Here is a 5172-nt window from a genome sequence, read left to right as displayed (position 1 = left end):
ACAGTCCTGTCACCCACCCCTCCCCAAGAATGGCAGAGACTGCAGGCTGCATACCCCTCCCCGATATTCTTTTTCCTTCCTTCCTTGGTCGTAGAATCTCTGGTTCTTAGCTAGGCATACGACTTCCCAGAGAAAAAGAGATCCTGTTTCCTAGATTCCTTTGCTTGTTTTCCTGATCTCTCTTTAAGTGTCGATAATGATGGAAAACGACATTCCACGTGGGAATAATATAGTGATATAAACATTTTTAATGAAGCACTGCTGTTTTATCCAGGATACTGAAAAGTGTTCACTGTGGTACAAGGAGCAGAGAGATGAAGTCATTGATCGTCAGTTGCGGTGTTAAACAATGCTGGAGAAAGAAGCTGCATTTGGCTACGAAGTTCCTGGAGAACTTCATGAATCATGAATCTCCCCGTCTGTCAGGGGTAAAGGAGCCTGTTGGGTTAGGAGTCAAAGGAGGAGTGATTTCTGTTATTGGTGAGAATGGTAGCATGGGGACTATGGTAGTCCGTCTGTTCGTTGGTGGTTTCCGCTGATAAAACAAAAATCAAGACAAAAAAGGCATTTATAAATCCTCGACATATAAATATTATGTAGCTACTACTTGAGTAATAAAATATTTTTAAGTTTATATAGATAAGAGGGGAGAATTTTCAACCAATACCATTTTTTTTTAGTTTTATTAACATTACCAACTTCCTCTATTTCTCTCTATGTGTATGACAGTTAATTACTGAAATTTCAAATTGTTTGCATTTCAACTTTGCAAAGAAAAGCAAGTACTTTCTTTCCAACCTTGTTGTTTCAGCCAATCTTTTTGGGAAGAACAACTAGAAGAGTTGGACGCCCCCACTGCCAAATGTTTATGCATACTTCTGAAGGTAGCAGAGTTCTAAGAAAGTGAGGCTTTATGGACCCGAGATCCTGGGGAGGCAAGAATCCCAGGGAGGCATTTGACTGTCCTCAAGGCAACTGGAGACTCCTAAAGCAGTGGCTGAAAGGCTGGAAGCCCAGCACTTTTGACAAACTCACAGGGCTGGGGGCCAAAAGTTCAAGTTCAGGGGCTGCCGGGAGAGGAGACTTGGTAAGTAACCCGGCTTAAGGCTAGGACCCCAAAGACCTCACCCTGGGGGTAAGAGTGAACCAGGGGAACTTGTTCTAATCATCTCAGTCTCCAAGTGGATCAAGGTGATCTGTGAATGTTGTCCCCACAGTCTACATAGCCTAGAAACAAAAGTAAATTCTCTCTGGAGGACGATAACTTCATCCCGGACCTCAAGTTGTCTCTATCATTTTCCAAAACAGTGTTCACTGCTCAATCAAAAACAACCAGGCTAAAAAAAGAATCCAGAGGGGGTGGGGTTGGGGGGGAACGAGACTCAAGTGACAGTGAAAAAAAGTCTATCATAGAAGCAGACCCTCAGGAGGTCCAAACAGTGGAGTTACCAGACACTGACTTTAAAATAACTATGATTAAAATGCTCAAGGAATTAGAAGATAAGATGGTGACTTTGGCATAAAAGGGACATTTTAGAGCTGAAAAATAGAAGGAAATAGAATAATTTTAAGAAATTACAATTTCTTAAATAATTTCACGTATTTTTATATATAAATATATATGTATATTTTTTTTAAATGTAACTTCCCTCTCAGATATTTTTAGCAGGATACATGTAATGAAAATTTGAAAGGACTTTTGCTTAATAACTATGTTCAACATTTTCAAGAAATTGTAATGCTTTTCAGACAGATTCACAAGTTTTAGTTCTTCCATTAATTAGCAATTTTGTTAGTATGTGGAACATTCTTAATTCATAAGCAGTGACTTAAAATTTTATTAAAAATAAGATATAAATGGGAAATTAGCCAGTATTATGATAACAAAACCCTCAAACATGATTTCACATTTCCTGTCTTTCCCTTTATTTTCCTGAACCTTCATTCTTCTTTCAAGTGTTGATAATGATAGAAAAATCAAAAATGAAAACTTACACTGATATTGAAGAGTTCATAAAACCTCTGAAGGTACTGCAAGAGGGGGAAAATAAAAACAGTTACCTGACATTTAATTGTTAGGAAATTTTGTTTCAGTTCACATATAATTTTTTAAGTTCTTAAAAAAAGAAATACTTCCAAGAAGAAATTGCAAAAATTACTTTAAGGTCTGTGAGTAGTAAAGAAGCTTGTCATAATGTAAATTGGACAATCATATAGAAGAAAAGGGAGTTAGGAGTCAGCTGAGATGAGTATCAGTACAAAAATTTTCCAGAGATTAACTCCACTAAAACACAACCAGAGTCCATAGAAACATAAAGATTTATCTCTGCCTTTTTAGTCAGACTATAAAAGGAAAAGGAAGTTGAGAGCCAGGGTGAGGAACAGAGAGCTGTGTGCTTTGGCAATTCTCTCTGAGCAGAAACCTGAGCTTTCAAAGATGCTCCAAGCATCTTCAGGAAGATGCAAAGCAGCAAGCAATATACCAAGAGGCCACAATCTACAGATCAAAATCTATGCTAAAGATAATTACTGAAAATAAGTATAAATTTATCTCTGAGCTTGCTTGGCAAAAGAAGTAGACATTTGTCTGTTGAGATGAAGTCTTCTAAAAGGAATTAATAATACATGTAACTTGTTAATGAGGAATTTTAGATATTATAATGGATGTATTTAATGGGTTTACCAGGTGATGCAGTCTACATGAGCGCATTCTTTGATGGATCCTCTGAAAAGTAAGGACATAATATTCAGTTGCAAAAACAAAGTATTCTGGTGATCTCTGGGTTCTAGATTATTTAAGTCAGATTATGCTAAACTTGTAGAAGACGTTTAATGACTTATGTTATCCCCTTTTTGCGAAAGAGAAGGATCTAAACCAGTTGTATATTGAGAAGGGTGCTGTTCACCCAGACAAGAAGTGACACAAGGCTAGTGTTCTAACTTTCACGGGCCTGGAGATGGTCTATTTCTCTGGAGATGATTCTCCCAACTGGCAGGAACTGTCCACAGAATTCCTAGGTATGCCAGCGAGGCTGGTTCCTATGCTTCCCACCTTAGATTTTTCATTTTTACCTTGGAGAAAATCTTTTTTTTAAAAAAATTTTGTTGAAGTATAGTTGACTTGCAATGTTGTGTTAATTTCTGCTGTACAGCAAAGTGACTCAGTTATACATATGTATATTCTTTTTCATATTCTTTTCCATTACTGTTTATTACAGGATATTGAATATAGTTCCCTGTGCTTTACAGTAGGACCTTGTTGATATTCATTCTATATGTAATAGTTTACATGTGCTATCCCCAAATTCCCACTCCATCCCTCCTCCAGCCCCCTCCCCCTTGGCAACCACAAATCTGTTCTCTATCTCTGTGGGTCTATTTCTGTTTTGTAGATATGTTCATTTGTGTCATATTTTAGATTCCACATATAAGTGATATCATATGGTATTTGTCTTTCTCTTTCTGACTTACTTCACTTAGTATGATAATCTCTAGTTGCGTCCAGGTTGATGCAAATGGCATTAGTTCATTCTTTTTAATGGCTGAGTAATATTCCATTGTATATATATACCACATCTTTCTTTTTTTTTTACATCTTTATTGGAGTATAATTGCTTTACAATGGTGTGTTAGTTTCTGCTTTATAACAAAGTGAATCAGTTATACATATGTTCCCATATCTCTTCCCTCTTGCGTCTCCCTCCCTCCCACCCTCCCTATCTCACCCCTCCAGGCGGTCACAAAGCACAGAGCTGATCTCCCTGTGCTATGCGGCTGCTTCCCACTAGCTATCTACCTTACGTTTGGCAGTGTATATATGTCCATGCCTCTCTCTCGCTTTGTCACAGCTTACCCTTCCCCCTCCCCATATCCTCAAGTCCATTCTCTAGTAAGTCTGTGTCTTTATTCCTGTCTTACCCCTAGGTTCTTCATGACATTTTTTTTTCTTAAATTTCATATATATGTGTTAGCATACGGTATTTGTCTTTCTCTTTCTGGCTTACTTCACTCTGTATGACAGACTCTAGGTCTATCCACCTCATTACAAATAGCTCAATTTCGTTTCTTTTTATGGCTGAGTAATATTCCATTGTATATATGTGCCATATCTTCTTTATCCATTCATCCGATGATGGACATTTAAGTTGCTTCCATGTCCTGGCTATTATAAATAGTGCTGCTATGAACATAGGTGTGCATATATCTTTTCAAATTATAGTTTTGTCTGGGTATATGCCCAGAAGTGGAATTGCTGGATCATATGACAACTCTATTTTTAGTTTTTTGAGGAACCTCCATACTGTTCTCCATAGTGGCTGCACTAATTTACATTCCCACCAAAAGAGTAAGAGGGTTCCCTTTTCTTGGAGAAAATCTTGTAATCATGCTTTATGTTCCTGAAAATATTACTTCTTGAAAATGTCACATATTTTCTCCCTAAATCATATCTTCCTAGGAGACAACAAATATTCCTAATTTTGGCTTTTTAAAAAAAGAACAGTTACCTTCCAGTTTAAGAAGTGATCATGGTGAATTCCAGAATGAAATTCTCGTACCTGTGAAAATTGAGAGGAAGAGTATGGAGACTGAGGAAATAGATGTAATAATAATAATAGTAATTAACTAGGAGATTTAGACTTTGAGTTCCCAGAAGGCAGGGGCTATGTTTTGTCATCTATGTAATCCTGGCACCTAGCACGATCCGCCCATTTCAAGAAAAATTTGTTTACAGAATAAGCGAATGAACGTTGCATCTGTTAACATCGGTCACTAATCCTTTTTAATACCAAAATATTATCTCAGATACAAGCATACCTGGTTTTATTGCACTTCACAGATAGTGCTTTTTTTTCTTTTTTTTTTTTTTACAAATTGAAGGTTTGTGGCAACCCTGTGACAAGTCTATCATTCATTTTTCCACCAGTGCTTGCTCACTTCATGTCTCCGTGTCACATTTCGGTAATTCTCACAATATTTCAAACTTTTGATTATTGTCATATTTATCATGGTGATCTGTGCTCAGTGATCTTTAAAAATATTACTGCTACGACCTGCTGAAGGCTCAGATGATGGTTAGCGTTTTTTAGCAATAAAATATTCTTCAATAAAGGTGCACATTGTTTTGTAGACATAATGCTACTGCACACATAATAGATTACAGTGTTTACAGTG

General features: G+C 37.0%; 1 long non-coding RNA gene across 1 annotated transcript; it reads right to left on the bottom strand.

Annotated features, from left to right (window-relative positions):
- Positions 1–225: 225 nt before the first annotated feature.
- On the bottom strand, positions 226–4553 carry LOC114903222. The gene is made up of 4 exons (XR_003795660.1): positions 4506–4553; positions 2684–2725; positions 1996–2031; positions 226–535 (listed from the first exon to the last, which is right to left on the bottom strand). It is a non-coding gene; the product is annotated as an uncharacterized LOC114903222 (long non-coding RNA).
- Positions 4554–5172: the final 619 nt, after the last annotated feature.

Source organism: Monodon monoceros, unplaced genomic scaffold (assembly GCF_005190385.1).
Source record: "Monodon monoceros isolate NGI ecotype Baffin Bay Population unplaced genomic scaffold, NGI_Narwhal_1 Super_Scaffold_20, whole genome shotgun sequence".
In the NCBI taxonomy this organism is placed as follows: Eukaryota; Metazoa; Chordata; class Mammalia; order Artiodactyla; family Monodontidae; genus Monodon; species Monodon monoceros.
Note: the sequence above shows the minus strand (reverse complement) of the source record. Positions and strands in the feature narration are given on the sequence as shown.